The following is a 17,111-nucleotide window of genomic DNA, read 5'->3' as shown; positions in this document are numbered from 1 at the left end:
TCAGTGCTCTTGTTTTGTTTCCACTTCCTGCTTGTCCCGCTGAGCACTGTTTTTCCCCTCACCTGCTGTTGATTGACAGCCGGTGTGGACCGGATCAGTTTCTATTCATGCTTGTCTCGAGCGCTCCTCAGTGCTCGAAGATTGCTTTATGTTTGGTTCTCTTACATGCAAGACTGCTTCATTCTCTGTTTGGAGTAATTAAACTCTTCTGACCTGCTCTCCGTTCTCCTGGTTCCTGCATCTTGGAGTCACTAATCCGGCAGCCATGCGAGTTCCTCACTTATACACTTAGAAAATGAGATTGTGAAAAAAAAGTCCTCCCATTCCGTATGAAAGTGATAAGTTTTTGGCTTTTTGCTTGGTTCAGCTCCTCCACTAATTTTTATACCCTTTCTTAAGTTTGGAAAAAAAATGAAGGCTATAAAGTTGAGGATAGCTTGGTAACTGGCTAGCTGGCTTGATAGTTTTGCCGCATTTGGCGTAGTTGTTTGCGCATGCGCAGTCAGTGGTGTGCCGTCAGGGCTGAAGCGGAAGTCTATTTTTTTTAATGCCATGTGATCTACTCACTTTACATATTGTGCACCTCTGAATTCTATATCAACAATGTTATTTGCCCGAGTAACCGGACAGGACAGATTTTAAATAAAATAAATCATATTTACTCATATTTTTCCTTTTGTAAATAGACTTTTGATTATTATGTTTTTGAATCGATTGAGAATTGTTACAATAAAGAAGCGCGATTCATTTTTGAAAATCGTACTGTGTTTAGTTTCCTATTTTAATTTTTTGCAATTAAATAAATCCACAGGCAATCTATCTAAACCCTGTATGGTTTCTTGACAAATGTGTGAAGCACCCATTGCATTCACATACCATGTCAGAAATGCGAATTGTCTTCTTTGAACCGGGGTAACTTTAGTGTCTTAGTGAAGTGATAACCACTACACTATGGAAACTGCTGCATGAATTTGGACTTGGAGGTGGGAAAATTGTACAATAGTAACCAAAACGAACAGACTTTCCTTCCTCATGTCTTATTTTGTCTTCTTAGTGTAGTCCGTGTTCAGGACAAGGTTCTTGTTTCCACACAATGTCACCAGACAGGCCAACTCCCTCCTGCTGGTCGCACCGTGCGGGCCAGTGATACATCCTATCACTGCGGTGTCATCCAAAAACAGATAAAAGTGGCCTGAATGTCTTAAGTAGGGGCGGAGATCTTCAAACGACATGTTGATAAACATACAACCTCGACCACCTTTTAGCTATACTGGATGCTGCTGGCGGGCCTTAAATCTGTGCTGGTTGTGGTTTTTTTATTGCATACCTGGCATGGAAAACTCCAAAGCTAACGTTTTGCCCCTATTTTTGCAAGCTTTCTAAATGAGGCCCAGGGTCTTATTGCCTCAGTCAGGGAAGATACAAGTGCGTTACCAGAAAAAATGGCAGTGGTGGGATTTGAAACCACGCCTCCTGAGAGACTGGAACCTTAATCCAGCGCCTTAGACCGCTCGGCCACACTACCCTCAATCCATGCTTTCGGAGGATCAATTTGTCCGCATTATGAGATAGCAGAAATATGGAATAGCAACACTTTGGTCGCGGTGTGGCAGGCAAAAGCCAAGCCTGTTTGCTTGTCCCCAGGAAAATATCATGCCAAGCAGTCCTCGTTAGTATAGTGGACAGTATCTCCGCCTGTCACGCGGAAGACCAGGGTTCGTTAACCTGACGGGGAGATGGTGGAGGTACCTCTTATTTTCTTCAATTACCATCTTGTTGAAATTTGAGAAGTGACCACAGTATCCTTCTCCGAATGTTGTGATGTTGATGATTCAAAACAGTGAGGATGGTTCTACAGCATGTTAGTGTGGAGGAGTGCATATGATGAGTCATTTGTTAGTCTGCTCTCTCCTGCCTGTGCAATGCAACCAACAAGATCTGGATGCCGTCATTGAATAGGTTTGGTTGATCTTCAAACGACTTGTTGATAAACCTACAACCACGACCACTTTTTAGCTTTACCGGACGCTGCTGGCGGGCCTTAAATCTGTGCTGGTTGTGTGTTTTTTTTATTGCATACCTGGCATGGAAAACTCCAAAGCTAACGTTTTGGCCCTATTTTTGCAAGTTTTCTAAATGAGGCCCAGGGTCTTATTGCCTCAGTCAGGGAAGATACAAGTGTGTTACCAGCAAAAATGGCAGTGGTGGGATTTGAACCCACGCCTCCCGAGAGACTGGAGCCTTAATCCAGCGCCTTAGACAGCTCGGCCACACTACCCTCAATCCGTGCTTTCGGAGGATCCATTTGTCCGCATTATGAGATAGCAGAAATATGGAATAGCAACACTTTGGTCGCGGTGTGGCAGGCAGAATTTCCCTAGCAGTCCTTGTTAGTATAGTTGACAGTATCTCCGCCTGTCACGCGGAAGACCAGGGTTCGATTCCCTGACGGGGAGATGGTTCAGGTGCCTCTTATTTTCTTCAATTACCATCTTGTTGAAATTTCAGAAGCGACCACAGTATCCTTCTCCGAATGTTGTGATGTTGATGATTCAAAACAGTGAGGATGGTTCTACAGCATGTTAGTGTGGAGGAGTGCATATGATGAGTCATTTGTTAGTCTGCTCTCTCCTGCCTGTGCAATGCAACCAACAGGAAATGGATGCCGTCATTGACTAGGTTAGGTTGATCTTCAAACGACATGATGATAAACATACAACCTCGACCACCTTTTAGCTTTACCGGACGCTGCTGGCGGGTCTTAAATCTGTGCTGGTTGTGTTTTTTTATTGCATACCTGGCATGGAAAACTCCAAAGCTAACGTTTTGGCCCTATTTTTGCAAGTTTTCTAAATGAGGCCCAGGGTCTTCTTGCCTCAGTCAGGGAAGATACAAGTGTGTTACCAGCAAAAATGGCAGTGGTGGGATGTGAACCCACGCCTCCCGAGAGACTGGAGCCTTAATCCAGCGCCCTAGACCGCTCGGCCACACTACCCTCTATCCGAGCTTTCGGCGGATCAATTTGTCGGCATTATGAGATAGCAGAAATATGAAATAGCAACACTTTGGTCACGGTGTGGCAGGCAAAATATCACCCCAAGCAGTCCTCGTTAGTATAGTGGATAGTATCTCCGCCTGTTACGCGGAAGACCAGGGTTCGATTCCCTGACGGGGAGATAGTTTAGGTGCCTCTCATTTTCTTCAATTACCATCTTGTTGAAATTTGAGAAGTGACCACAGTATCCTTCTCCGAATGTTGTGATGTGTGGACTCGGCGTTGCTGCACAGCCCTACAGAAATGAAACACAGTATTTTACTAATGTTTGTTGCACCCCTCGAAATTAGGATGCAAAAGCAAGTCTTCAAAAAGGGAAAATGGTTTGTCAGAGTCAATGTGTCAAATTAAAGGTTAGGGATGCAGCAGCTGACGACCTTGACATAGCATTACAAAAATCAACCTTGGTAGAATTAGAAAAGTCCTTAGGCGAAGCCCTGTATGGTCTTATTTACGACAACGCATCTAACCACCTACGAGCAAACCCTGACAACAGTTTAGTTACACATATACCACTTATACACATATACCAATGGTTAGCCTAAAGTCAGTTGGCACAGAAAACAGCTTGAATACAACCACAGACGTCAGAGGAAAAGCTCAAACAAGAAACAGACCCTCGTCTCGCTCTGTTTGACAGAGAACCAGCAATGAAGAGATTAAAATCAAGGCAAATTTCCTCCATCCTGTATAAGCCCGGACTGACAGACATCACCGCAACAGTTGGCCCTCTGCTCTAGCCGCCGGGAAAATGCCTCACACAAATCCTCTCTCTGCCTAAACAAATCTCTTCTGCCTGGCTCCAAAGAAGTGTGGCCTTTTTGGTCCTGCCTAAATCGCCCAAGATCTGTGAAACGGAACGTTGCAGGGTATCCATGAACAAATGAGGCTATGAGGATGGTTCTACAGCATGTTAGTGTGGAGGAGTGCATATGATGAGTCATTTGTTAGTCTGCTCTCTCCTGCCTGTGCAATGCAACCAACAAGATCTGGATGCCGTCATTGACTAGGCTAGGTTGTGTGTGGAGAACTGGAAAGGTGTTGTGCAGTGGACCTCGAAGACGACAAGAAGAGGAAAGCTGAGAATCTCAGGCACATTTTTTTGGCCAAATTTGAGCAATGTCCCCATTGCCTTTATGGAAAATGTCAACGATAATGATTTGTATATCGTGAGCATAAAACATGGAAGTCACATAAGTTTATTATAAATTGCCTGCTCTGACAAAGGGTTGGATAGCTTTCCCTGACCGGGAATTTAACCCAGGCCATGGCGGTGAAAGCGCCGAATCCTAGCCACTAGACCACCAGGGAGTTGATCACTGTTTCAGACACTGGTCTCCTGCATGGTTTCTTGACAAATGTGTGAAGCACCCATTGCATTCATATACCATGTCAGAAATGCGAATTGTCTTCTTTGAACCGGGGTAACTTTTGTGTCTTAGTGAAGTGATAACCACTACACTATGGAAACTGCTGCATGAATTTGGACTTGGGTGTGGAAAAATTGTACAATAGTAACAAAAAATAACAGACTTTCCTTCCTCATGTCTTCTTTTGTCTTCTTAGTGTAGTCCGTGTTGAGGATAAGGTTGTTGTTTCCACACAATGTCACCAGACAGGCCAACTCCCTCCTGCTAGTCGCACCGTGCGGGCCAGTGATACATCCTATCACTGCGGTGTCATCCAAATACAGAAACAGATAAAAGTGGCCTGAATGTCTTAAGTAGGGGCGGATATCTTCAAACGACATGTTGATAAACATACAACCTCGACCACCTTTTAGCTTTACTGGATGCTGCTGGCGGGCCTTAAATCTGTGCTGGTTGTGTTTTTTTTTATTGCATACCTGGCATGGAAAACTCCAAAGCTAACGTTTTGGCCCTATTTTTGCAAGTTTTCTAAATGAGGCCCAGGGTCTTATTGCCTCAGTCAGGGAAGATACAAGTGTGTTACCAGCAAAAATGGCAGTGGTGGGACTTGAACCCACGCCTCCCGAGAGACTGGAGCCTTAATCCAGCGCCTTAGACCGCTCGGCCACACTACCCTCAATCTATGCATTCGGCGGATCAATTTGTCGGCATTATGAGATAGCAGAAATATGAAATAGCAACACTTTGGTCACGGTGTGGCAGGCAAAATACCATCCCAAGCAGTCCTCGTTAGTATAGTGGACAGTATCTCCGCCTGTCACGCGGAAGACCAGGGTTTGATTCCCTGACGGGGAGATGGTTTAGGTGCCTCTCATTTTCTTCAATTACCATCTTGTTGAAATTTGAGAAGTGACCACAGTATCCTTCTCCGAATGTTGTGATGTGTGGACTCGGCGTTGCTGCACAGCCCTACAGAAATCAAACACAGTATTTTACTAATGTTTTGTTGCACCCCTCGAAATTAGGATGCAAAAGCAAGTCTTCAAAAAGGGAAAATGGTTTGTCAGAGTCAATGTGTCAAATTAAAGGTTAGGGATGCAGCAGCTGACGACCTCGACATAGCATTACAAAAATCAACCTTGGTAGAATTATAAAAGTCCTTAGGCGAAGCCCTGTATGGTCTTATTTACGACAACGCATCTAACCACCTACGAGCAAACCCTGACAACAGTTTAGTTACACATATACCACTTATACACATATACCAATGGTTAGCCTAAAGTCAGTTGGCACAGAAAACAGCTTGAATACAACCACAGACGTCAGAGGAAAAGCTCAAACAAGAAACAGACCCTCGTCTCGCTCTGTTTGACCGAGAACCAGCAATGAAGAGATTAAAGTCAAGGCAAATTTCCTCCATCCTGTATAAGCCCTGACTGACAGACATCACCGCAACAGGCTGGCCCTCTGCTCTAGCCGCCGGGAAAATGCCTCACACAAATCCTCTCTCTGCCTAAACAAATCTCTTCTGCCTGGCTCCAAAGAAGTGTGGCCTTTTTGGTCCTGCCTAAATCGCCCAAGATCTGTGAAACGGAACGTTGCAGGGTATCCATGAACAAATGAGGCTATGAGGATGGTTCTACAGCATGTTAGTGTGGAGGAGTGCATATGATGAGTCATTTGTTAGTCTGCTCTCTCCTGCCTGTGCAATGCAACCAACAAGATCTGGATGCCGTCATTGACTAGGCTAGGTTGTGTGTGGAGAACTGGAAAGGTGTCGTGCAGTGGACCTCGAAGACGACAAGAAGAGGAAAGCGGAGAATCTCGGGCACATTTTTTGGGCCAAGTTTGAGCAATGTCCCCATTGCCTTTATGGAAATGTCAACGATAATGATTTGTATATCATGAGCATAAAACATGGAAGTCACATAAGTTTATTATAAATTGCCTGCTCTGAGAAAGGGTCGGATAGCTTTCCCTGACCGGGAATCGAACCCGGGCCGCGGCGGTGAAAGCGCCGAATCCTAGCCACTAGACCACCAGGGAGTTGATCACTGGTTCAGACACTGGTCTCCTGCATGGTTTCTTGACAAATGTGTGAAGCACCCATTGCATTCATATGCCATGTCAGAAATGCGAATTGTCTTCTTTGAACCGGGGTAACTTTTGTGTCTTAGTGAAGTGATAACCACTACACTATGGAAACTGCTGCATGAATTTGGACTTGGGTGTGGAAAAATTGTACAATAGTAACAAAAAAGAACAGACTTTCCTTCCTCATGTCTTCTTTTGTCTTCTTAGTGTAGTCCGTGTTGAGGATAAGGTCGTTGTTTCCACACAATGTCACCAGACAGGCCAACTCCCTCCTGCTGGTCGCACCGTGCGGGCCAGTGATACATCCTATCACTGCGGTGTCATCCAAATACAGAAACAGATAAAAGTGGCCTGAATGTCTTAAGTAGGGGCGGAGATCTTCAAACGACATGTTGATAAACATACAACCTCGACCACCTTTTAGCTTTACTGGATGCTGCTGGCGGGCCTTAAATCTGTGCTGGTTGTGTTTTTTTTTTTATTGCATACCTGGCATGGAAAACTCCAAAGCTAATGTGTTGGCCCTATTTTTGCAAGCTTTCTAAATGAGGCCCAGGGTCTTATTGCCTCAGTCAGGGAAGATACAAGTGTGTTACCAGCAAAAATGGCAGTGGTGGGATTTGAACCCACGCGGTGTGGCAGGCAAAAGCCAAGCCTGTTTGCTTGTCCCCAGCAAAATATCATGCAAAGCAGTCCTCGTTAGTATAGTGGACAGTATCTCCGCCTGTCACGCGGAAGACCAGGGTTCGATTCCCTGGCGGGGAGATGGTTCAGGTGCCTCCTATTTCCTTCAATTACCATCTTGTTGAAATTTCAGAAGTGACCACAGTATCCTTCTCCGAATGTTGTTGATTCAAAACAGTGAGGATGGTTCTACAGCATGTTAGTGTGGAGGAGTGCATATGATGAGTCATTTGTTAGTCTGCTCTCTCCTGCCTGTGCAATGCAACCAACAAGATCTGGATGCCGTCATTGACTAGGTTAGGTTGATCTTCAAACGACATGTTGATAAACATACAACCTCGACCACCTTTTAGCTTTACCGGACGCTGCTGGCGGCCCTTAAATCTGTGCTGGTTGTGTTTTTTTTATTGCATACCTGGCATGGAAAACTCAGAAGCTAACGTTTTGGCCCTATTTTTGCAAGTTTTCTAAATGAGGCCCAGGGTCTTATTGCCTCAGTCAGGGAAGATACAAGTGTATTACCAGCAAAAATGGCAGTGGTGGGATTTGAACCCACGCCTCCCGAGAGACTGGAGCCTTAATCCAGCGCCTTAGACCGCTCGGCCACACTACCCTCAATCTATGCATTCAGCGGATCAATTTGTCGGCATTATGAGATAGCAGAAATATGAAATAGCAACACTTTGGTCACGGTGTGGCAGGCAAAATACCATCCCAAGCAGTCCTCGTTAGTATAGTGGACAGTATCTCCGCCTGTCACGCAGAAGACCAGGGTTCGATTCCCTGACGGGGAGATGGTTTAGGTGCCTCTCATTTTCTTCAATTACCATCTTGTTGAAATTTGAGAAGTGACCACAGTATCCTTCTCCAAATGTTGGGAAGTGTGGACTCGGCGCTGCTGCACAGCCCTACAGAAAACAAACACAGTATTTTACTAATGTTTGTTGCACCCCTCGAAATTAGGATGCAAAAGCAAGTCTTCAAAAAGGGAAAATGGTTTGTCAGAGTCAATGTGTCAAATTAAAGGTTAGGGATGCAGCAGCTGACGACCTCGACATAGCATTACAAAAATCAACCTTGGTAGAATTAGAAAAGTCCTTAGGCGAAGCCCTGTATGGTCTTATTTACGACAACGCATCTAACCACCTACGAGCAAACCCTGACAACAGTTTAGTTACACATATACCACTTATACACATATACCAATGGTTAGCCTAAAGTCAGTTGGCACAGAAAACAGCTTGAATATGTAGTAGAATTTCTGACCTTTTGACCTATATTTCTTGTCTTTTAAGAATGTCCGCTCATTTTCAATACTCTTGTATTTTTGTGCCATTGAATGGACCAGTTGTGGGACAAAAGTGAATATTAAGTCGTGCCAACCTGTCTATAGAATGTGTTGACTGTCTAAAGGATTCGAGTTGTTATGGAACAGATAGGAAAAGCAAAACAAGACACTGACGCACTCGATAAGGAACGATGACGCACAACAGACATATAAAAAATGGCAGAAGACCGGAACTCGGGAGTGATTTTGGCTTGTGTGTGTCTTGTTTGCTCCGGAGTAACTTGTGGTTTGTCTGCACGACCAACTCACTTCAACCTGCACTTCTGATAATGGGTAAATAAATTTGTTGTACTAAACTACTTTTGTTGCCTGCTTAAGCTTCGGACAATCCACTACACAAATTGGCGTCACGAACAGGATGGTTTAGAAGCTACAGGTCGACAGCCGCTCCGCGCTCTCTCAGTCAGGCAGACAGTGTGATGCACGCGCGCATAACAAGGTAAGCGTTTTGCTTAAAGTGTAAACATTTTCTGCCTGGAGAGAGCCGGATCGATAAGACTAATTGCTGAATCTATTTTTGATAAAAGATAGGTTTAGTCAGGTTCTCCAAAAACAACCTGGAATGGGGTAAATTATGGTTGGATTGAGTTGTTTTATATGTGATCATTTGTCTGTGTGTTTGTTGTGTAGTAGAATTTCTGACCTTTTGACCTATATTTCTTGTCTTTTAAGAATGTTCGCTCATTTTCAATACTCTTGTATTTTTGTGCCATTGAATGGACCAGTTGTGGGACAAAAGTGAATATTAAGTCGTGCCAACCTGTCTATAGAATGTGTTGACTGTCTACAGAATTCCAGTTGTTATGGAACAGATAGGAAAAGCAAACAAGACATTTGACGCACTCGATAAGGAACGATGACGCACAACAGACATATAAAAAATGGCAGAAGACCGGAACTCGGGAGTGATTTTGGCTTGTGTGTGTCTTGTTGGCTCCGGAGTAACTTGTGGTTTGTCTGCACGACCAACTCAATTCAACCTGCACTTCTGATAATGGGTAAATAAATTTGTTGTACTGAACTACTTTTGTTGCCTGCTTAAGCTTCGGACAATCCACTACACAAATTGGCGTCACGAACTAGGATGGTCCAGAACTCTGCAAGTCAACATCCGCTCCCGGCTTCTCTCTCAGACAGACAACGCTTGCACGCGCGCATTTAATAAAAGGTAAGCTATTTTGCTTATTGTGTAAAAGTTGTCTGTCTGAAGAGAAACGGGATCGGTAAGATGAAAACTGAAATTTTTTTTTCATAAAAGATAGTTCTCCAAAAACAACCTAGACTGGGGCATGTGTTGGTTGGCTTGAGTTGTTTTATATGTGATCATTTGTCTGTGTGTTTGTTGAAAACTTGTAATCTCTTGTTTTTAACAAATGGGGACTGTTGATAGAATTTTGGTGGTTTGGAGTGTAGAAGCATAGACGATGTGAGACGAAAAATTTATTTTAACCTCTTCATCCTCTGTCGTTGTTGGCAGAGGATGCTTTTTTCTGCAAGTACATGGTTAGCCGGAGTTGGACACAGCGAAATTTAAGGCAAGGTTGGCTAAACTGATGTGACATTTGGCCCACACAAATTTATGATGTCTATGAAGGTCCTACGTATCTGTCTATGTGGAAGCTGCAGCCGGGTAAAAAGCCTGATATAAGGTGATCGTTCAGTGACTCCGGTAAAGGAGATCAACTGAGCCAAGTTGTCACGAATTTGGAAATTTGCTGCAGTATAGATGGATAGAGTAAGGGCTCCATATGGTAGAGCCTTGGTGAAACTATATGGACTGACCAGACACGATGTAGTGTAGAATTGAAGGGTGATTCCTGGTGATTCTACAGCGCCTTAGGCTGTTATCCATGTTGGTCAGGAAGGAAAAGCAGGGTTTGCTCCGCTGAATGGGTTAATCGCCGTTATATGAGTAAGAATGACCTGCGTGTGTGTGTTATGAGACGGCCGATTCCACAAAAGCACGCGTGCATTAGTTGTTTATATTGGTCCGGACCAGGGGGGCGTGGTTTGTGGGATAAAAATGTGTGTTTTTTAAAATTTATATATATATATATATCTGCGTATTTTAATAACTTTTGTGTAGCACCTGGTTTCTTATCTGGTTTAATTCCCCCCTTCCTTTCCCCCCCTCTCGCAACCTCCCCTCACGCTTTTTTCACAGCCCCGCTATCTGTAAAAGTCTGGAAATTGTCTAAAATGTGTGTGCGTGTGAGAAAGTAGACAAAGTTTATGTACAGAAAACATATGAGTGAATGATTTATCCATTTAATTATCTTATTCCGCTCTCGGAGGTTGGATCGCGGGGGCAGCAGCCTAAGCAGGGAAGTCCAGAATACCCTCCTTAAACTTGACTATTTGTCCATCTAAGAGTGAATGATAAATGTTGTTCTTATTATTAAGGTTCTGATATGATACAGCTGTGCTTCTGGATGAGAAAAGTAGTTGTCTATTGCATTTACTTTTAACTGTGCTGGTAAATTCTCTGTGTGTGAGTGACTGTGTGACGCATATAGTCTCAGCTGGGAGACATTTTGAGATAAGAGTGTGTGCGTGTGACGAGGCTGTGTGAGTGACAGCTGCGTGAGGCATTGGTTCGAAGAGGAGTGACACTGATAGCATTGAGCTAGGTTAGCATTGTGTTAGCATAGCATTGGGCTAGGTTAGCAAAAGTTTGCTTACTGAGGCATAGTAAGGCTAGGTTAGCATCTAGCTTGGCATTACTAAGTGTGGTTGAACAGTTATTCTCGGTCTGTAGAGTGTGCTAGTAGTAGGTGCTTGCTAAGTCCAGTAAAATAATAGATATATGGAAAATTACACGGTTAATTATCAATAAATAAATACGGATTGTGGGACATTGAAACATTGTTTAATTCATCATTCATTTATATGTCTAGTATACTTTTTTTTTGGTACAGCTTTGCTGCTTATCTGATCCATCCAGTTCCTGTGGGAAGTTGCGACAAACACACACATCATAGATTAGGACACACTGTAACTTTGAATTAATAGTTATACAACAAATAAATTAATAATATTGAATTTAAATTTGATAAAGATAAAATGATCATACATTGACATTTTAATTTTTTTAGGAATAAACACACAATAAAATAAAAGTTAAATTTATATTCTAATACATCTAAGGGCATCTGTGAAACATAGAGTCTGAAGAAGTACAGATAAGAGCCACTCAGCGCCATTGTCAAAACAAAACGTAGAGAAGCGTTAAACAAATTCTAATCAGAAGGAAGACAGACCAAAATATGAGAACTTAAGTAAACAGACAGCAAGTAAACCAGAAATAATAATGTAAATAAATAACAAAGAAAGCACATTTCTATGTGACATTGGTGCATGTAGAATTACAAATAGAGAATAAAACTAAATGGAAATAACTGTCTGCAAGATGAGCATGATGTCATAAATTGTGCTCGGGTTAGTAATAGATAGATAGATAGACAGATAGAACGTTATTGATTCCTTCAGGAGAGTTCCCTTTGGAAGAAGAACTAAAAAGTAAACAGTAACTAATAAGGGTATAAATGGAAACAAAATAGATTCTATTAAAAGAGAAACTAGGCATTAACGACCATGATATAAAAAAGTATTGCACTGTTATTGTTGTGCATTCCCTGTCATCCTAGCCCCCCAAAGAGGAGTTGTACAGTGTAATGATGTATGAGACAAAGGATTTTTTATAGGCTAAACCAGTAGTTCTCAAATGAGGGTATGGTGTTTCCGCCCGGACAAAAAAAGGGAGGTACGTGAAGGTATGCCAAGGGGTACCTGAGATTTTAAATATTTTAAAATAGCGACAATTCAAAATCCTTTATAAATATAATTATAGAAGAATAATTCTTCAACAAAATAAATATTTAGAATTAAGTTCACGAGCCCAGATGGATCTCTATTGCAATATCCAAAGAAGGTTGATGATTGATTATATGTATAGAAATCTTTATTATAATTTAATCACTTGTTTAATTTTTAAAAAGTTTTAGTTATTCTTATTTTTGTTTGTTTGTCCAAATAAGTCAAGTAAGACCACAACAAATGATCAATATGGTGCACTGTTATACAATTTAATAAATCAGAAAATGATGACATTATGCTGTATTTTATTTCTTTAGTTTACTGGGAAAAAACGTTGAAAACCACTGCCCTAAATCATATCTAAAGCTAAAATTATTTTATAAGACTGATTATTTTGGATTATTGTATTTGTATTGTGAGAGAAGGAGAGAAAGTGAGAGAGAGAGGAAGAGAGAGCAGGTGAAAAAACAGAATGAGGGTGAAGAGGATGGTTTGAGAAAATATGGGAAAAGGATGTTTATAACCTTACGTTATGTGAATGGTTTCTAGGAGAACAGAAAATAGAAACATTGTGTGAAGTGTAAGGAAGAGATGGATACAGGATGTTGTTTGTAAAGGAAAACGAAAGTGAAGAAAAGATGAGAAAGTGACAAATGAAGGTATTCGTAAATGGTATGTTGTTGATTGTGGTTAGCTGCAAGTTTGTTTGTTTGTTTAGTTGTTTAAGTGAAATGGGAAGAATTCAATAGGAATAATTACATGCAAAATGGAATAAAACTATGAGTGCGATAGATAATGAATGAATAAATAAAATAAGTTTATTTTGGTCATATAATCAACCATCAGCCAATTTATGTGAGTAGTTTAACAGTAAATTAGACATATTAACAATCATGCACATTTACACACAGAACAGAAAAGAAAAAGAATGACCGAAAAAAGAATAGGCGGAAGCCAAAGCTTATATTGGCCTATGATATACAATTACTGAACATTAAATTACCTGGAACATCAACGTTAAAAGATGAAAGTAATTGTTACTATATTTTATAATGTTAAAAAACTTTACTTTTCAAGGGTCTCTTAAACCATAACAAAAAACTACATGTGTTCAGCTCATCACTGAGGATGGTACATTATTTAACTCCTAAAACTGAAATACATTTGTTTTTTTATTTTATTTTACTTGACCTATTTCAAAAATCGATATCCCCCGTAAATGATAGTGTCTCCTCATAATGTAAACAAGCTAAGAATACAAACTGGAAGGCTGTTGTTCTTTACTCGGAAACATAATTGCAATTGTTTTAAAATTAAATTATCTGAACATTTAACACATTATGACTTAAAAAATGGATTGATATGATCATAACAATAATGCTTTGTGTAATATTGAAATGAGCCTTTTAAGTTTAAGTATTGGGTCTATAATTCTTCTATAAACATTTCCCCAAACTTCAAAACAATATTACATATGAAAAAATAAATGAATAATATAACATGTGCAGACATTTCTTATTCAGCATGTGTTTTACTTTATACCGAATAGCAATGGATTTGGATATTTTTCTTTAATATGTTCAATATGCGGCTTCCAACATATTAATGATCAATTACTATTCTCAAGAATGTAGTTCATATACTCTGTCAATTTCCACTTGACTCAACTTTAATTTTTGTTTCACAATTTGACTTTGCACCCTGGACAGGTCGCCACCTCATCATAGGGCCAACACAGATAGATAGACAGACAACATTCACACACTAGGGCAAATTTAGTCTTATTAATTTCTACATATTGAGATCTATTACTTAAAATAACTACTTAACCACTGTTGTGAAACACCTTTCTAATTTATGGGAGTATTGGGATAGGACTGAGGAAGATGTCTGCTGTGGTGGTGGTTAGTTTGGAAATTAATTTAATAAAACTAACTTTAAAGTGCAGTCTGACATTTTAGTTTGGAGTAATTTATAGTTTTGTTTAGACATTGCAGTACACCATACCATACGCCCGGGAATCATTTTTGGTGATTTGGCTCCCAAATTTTTTGTGGTCTTTGGTGTGACTCGACCAGGGTTTTGAACTTGCGACCTGCCGATCTCGGGGCGGACACTCTAACCACTAGGCCACTGAGATGAAGTAGGCAAACCAAATCTCAACAGCTTTCAGTTAGCTATAGATTTTGAGAGTATAATGCGAATAACTATAACGTTACAACTGTTTGCTGTGAATAGTGTTGAATAATAATTACAAATAACAGCCTACGTTAATAATTAGAATAAGAGCCGATATGTAAAGTTAAAAAAAAAAAAAAAGAGGAGAAGTGTGATTAGGGCTGGCGCTTAGAGCATGGCCTTGTATGTTTGTTATGACTAAGTTGGATAACCAGTCGGAGACATGCAAGGCAAGGCGGGGCAGTTTTGTTTGTGTGGCGTTTTTCCAGGAAAGGACAAGACTCAAAGTGATTCACAGACAACAAAGTGAAATGAAAGAAAAAAAAAGCAAAATTAAAATGCAGACAATAAAAATAAACAGTACGGACGTTAAAAGTTAAAAGATTAAAAGATTTAGCTGAAAGATAAGGAGAAACGTGAATAAAAACATTCCTTTGTTTTGGAGAGTATCACGCACAGCGGGAGGTCAGAGTGCAAGCATGACAGCTTGCTCGCGCCTACTGATAGACAAATGATAGTTTAAATTAATTTATACATAATCTTTAAGTGAATTAAAAGGGTACCTAAATACACACGAAGTAGTACATATAATCTTTGAATTAAGGTTATTGATTAGCAATTAATGGGATAGTTAAGACTGTAATTTTTTTTTAAAAAACGTGATATGCAAAATTGAACTAACCGAGAGGATATGAAAACGATGGGTGTACATGTTTTGAGTTCCAAATTCTGGAGGAAAAAACCTCAACAAAACGTAAAACCATTCAGACGGACTTGGGTGGTAGCCACGGTTGTGCTAGGTCAAGCGAGGGTGGAAAGGATGTGCAGCCGGGGGACTGCCAACTTCTCTGAACAAGACAAGCTCCAAAGTTGTAGCCAGAACATGCTCACAAAAAATACAGGTGTGACAGCAGGACGAACAGCAGGATACAAACAGACCCCTGCTGGACATAAGTGTCAACGGACAATGTTCAACACAATCTTTGAAGCATTCCTTTGTGGTCAACCTGCACACACCTTGTAATGACCTGCTTACGAACTGTGCCCTGACAATTCAATACTGCACAGAAGGAACTTCCTGATGTTGCCTGACAGCACGACATCAGCTGACAACTACTAGGGACGCCTCCCAGGAACGAGTGGAGGACGGGGACTGCTCCAACTGTCCTAGCACTTGCTGACGGAGGTGTGTCCGTGTGTCCTGCCACCCAAACCGCCAAAGTGTATGATCACCAATTAGACGACTCATAATAGGAGCCTTTTGACTCTTATATATGGTGGGACTCAAGGTATGGCCGCTCATGTGAACTATCCTTACAACAATTAGAATGGTATAAGATGGACAACTAATGACCCACATTGTTCCCTCTGTCCTGCCTACGAAACCAAAAAATTTAGGTCAAATGATAAAACAGGGCGTAGCTGCCGCTGATTGAACCGATACGCTAATACCACATTTTCAATTATTTCGGTTGTCTGTTAAAAACATAGCTATTGGTTGCAATTTGGACATTCCTGCTGTAGGCTACAAAGAGCTAGCAGCTACACAACAGCTGAGCTAAAACAAAATTTAAGCATATCAAATATTTATAGTTGTTTATTACATACACAAAGTCGCAGAGAGACAGAAGTCTGTAGAAAGTATTCAGTAACAAACGTGTCCGCATTAATAAACTTTCTACCACAGGAAATATACTGAACAAATACAGCAGTTACTGTCAGACTCTAATCCGGATTACCTTGTCTATCAGAGACATGGTTAAAACCCACAACACCTTTCGTTCAAATTAATGTCCCGGGGGACAAGATTACAGAAAAGACAGATCGAGTGACAAAGGGGGGAGGAATTATGATTTGTGAAAGGGAAAACATTAAAAGTAGATCAATTTGAGTATGTTGAAATTAAAATCACATGTTCCTCAGAAATGTATTTCAAGGTAATTGTAGTATACCGACCGACCACAGCTAAAGACATTTTTCTTGATTCATTTTCAGACATCCTCAAACAGCATAGTATGAAAGAAGTAACGTCATGGGGGACGTTAATCTGGACTGGTTAAATAAAACCCGTAGAAAGAAACTTAAGGATATTATAAACGGCTTCTACATGATACAAATGATAAGCAGCCCTACTAGAATTACAATTGAATTAAAGAGAACATCTGTAAATACACGAAAACAAAACCAGAAAGAAGAGTGCTAAAATAAAAATACCATTGTATTAATAAAACAATTTGGATTCTAATAAAGACATGAGGACTCAGCTCTCATAAGAGCAATTATAACAGGTCTAAATACAGATCGTATGATTTGAAAGTTTGGAGGAACAAAGTTACAATGTTTATGCGGAAGTCTAAGGCTGACTTTCACTTAGAATTAATCAAAGATGCAAAAGGGAACATTAGAAAGTTATGGAAAACCAGATACAAACTTACGGAAAGAGAGCAAACAAGAAACGACACTATAACATTAAATATCAATGGCGCTACTATCGCAGACAGTCTGGACATAAGTAATAATTTTAATGAACATTTCATCAGTCTGTACAAACCCTGAATAAAGAGTC

At 40.7% G+C, this 17,111-nt stretch overlaps 6 non-coding genes across 6 annotated transcripts; 1 reads left to right on the top strand and 5 right to left on the bottom strand.

Annotated features, from left to right (window-relative positions):
* Positions 1 to 2,196: 2,196 nt before the first annotated feature.
* trnal-aag (transfer RNA leucine (anticodon AAG)) lies at positions 2,197 to 2,278 on the bottom strand. The gene has a single exon. It is a non-coding gene; the product is annotated as a tRNA-Leu (tRNA).
* An 826-nt stretch (positions 2,279 to 3,104) lies between these two features.
* On the top strand, positions 3,105 to 3,176 carry trnan-guu (transfer RNA asparagine (anticodon GUU)). The gene has a single exon. It is a non-coding gene; the product is annotated as a tRNA-Asn (tRNA).
* Positions 3,177 to 4,294: 1,118 nt separating this feature from the next.
* On the bottom strand, positions 4,295 to 4,366 carry trnae-uuc (transfer RNA glutamic acid (anticodon UUC)). The gene has a single exon. It is a non-coding gene; the product is annotated as a tRNA-Glu (tRNA).
* Positions 4,367 to 5,017: 651 nt separating this feature from the next.
* On the bottom strand, positions 5,018 to 5,099 carry trnal-aag (transfer RNA leucine (anticodon AAG)). The gene has a single exon. It is a non-coding gene; the product is annotated as a tRNA-Leu (tRNA).
* A 1,300-nt stretch (positions 5,100 to 6,399) lies between these two features.
* trnae-uuc (transfer RNA glutamic acid (anticodon UUC)) lies at positions 6,400 to 6,471 on the bottom strand. Its single transcript has one exon. It is a non-coding gene; the product is annotated as a tRNA-Glu (tRNA).
* Positions 6,472 to 7,734: 1,263 nt separating this feature from the next.
* On the bottom strand, positions 7,735 to 7,816 carry trnal-aag (transfer RNA leucine (anticodon AAG)). The gene has a single exon. It is a non-coding gene; the product is annotated as a tRNA-Leu (tRNA).
* Between the last annotated feature and the right edge of the window lie 9,295 nt (positions 7,817 to 17,111).

Source organism: Entelurus aequoreus, linkage group LG26, assembly GCF_033978785.1.
Source record: "Entelurus aequoreus isolate RoL-2023_Sb linkage group LG26, RoL_Eaeq_v1.1, whole genome shotgun sequence".
NCBI lineage: Eukaryota > Metazoa > Chordata > Actinopteri > Syngnathiformes > Syngnathidae > Entelurus > Entelurus aequoreus.
This window is presented reverse-complemented; position numbering and strand designations above follow the sequence as displayed.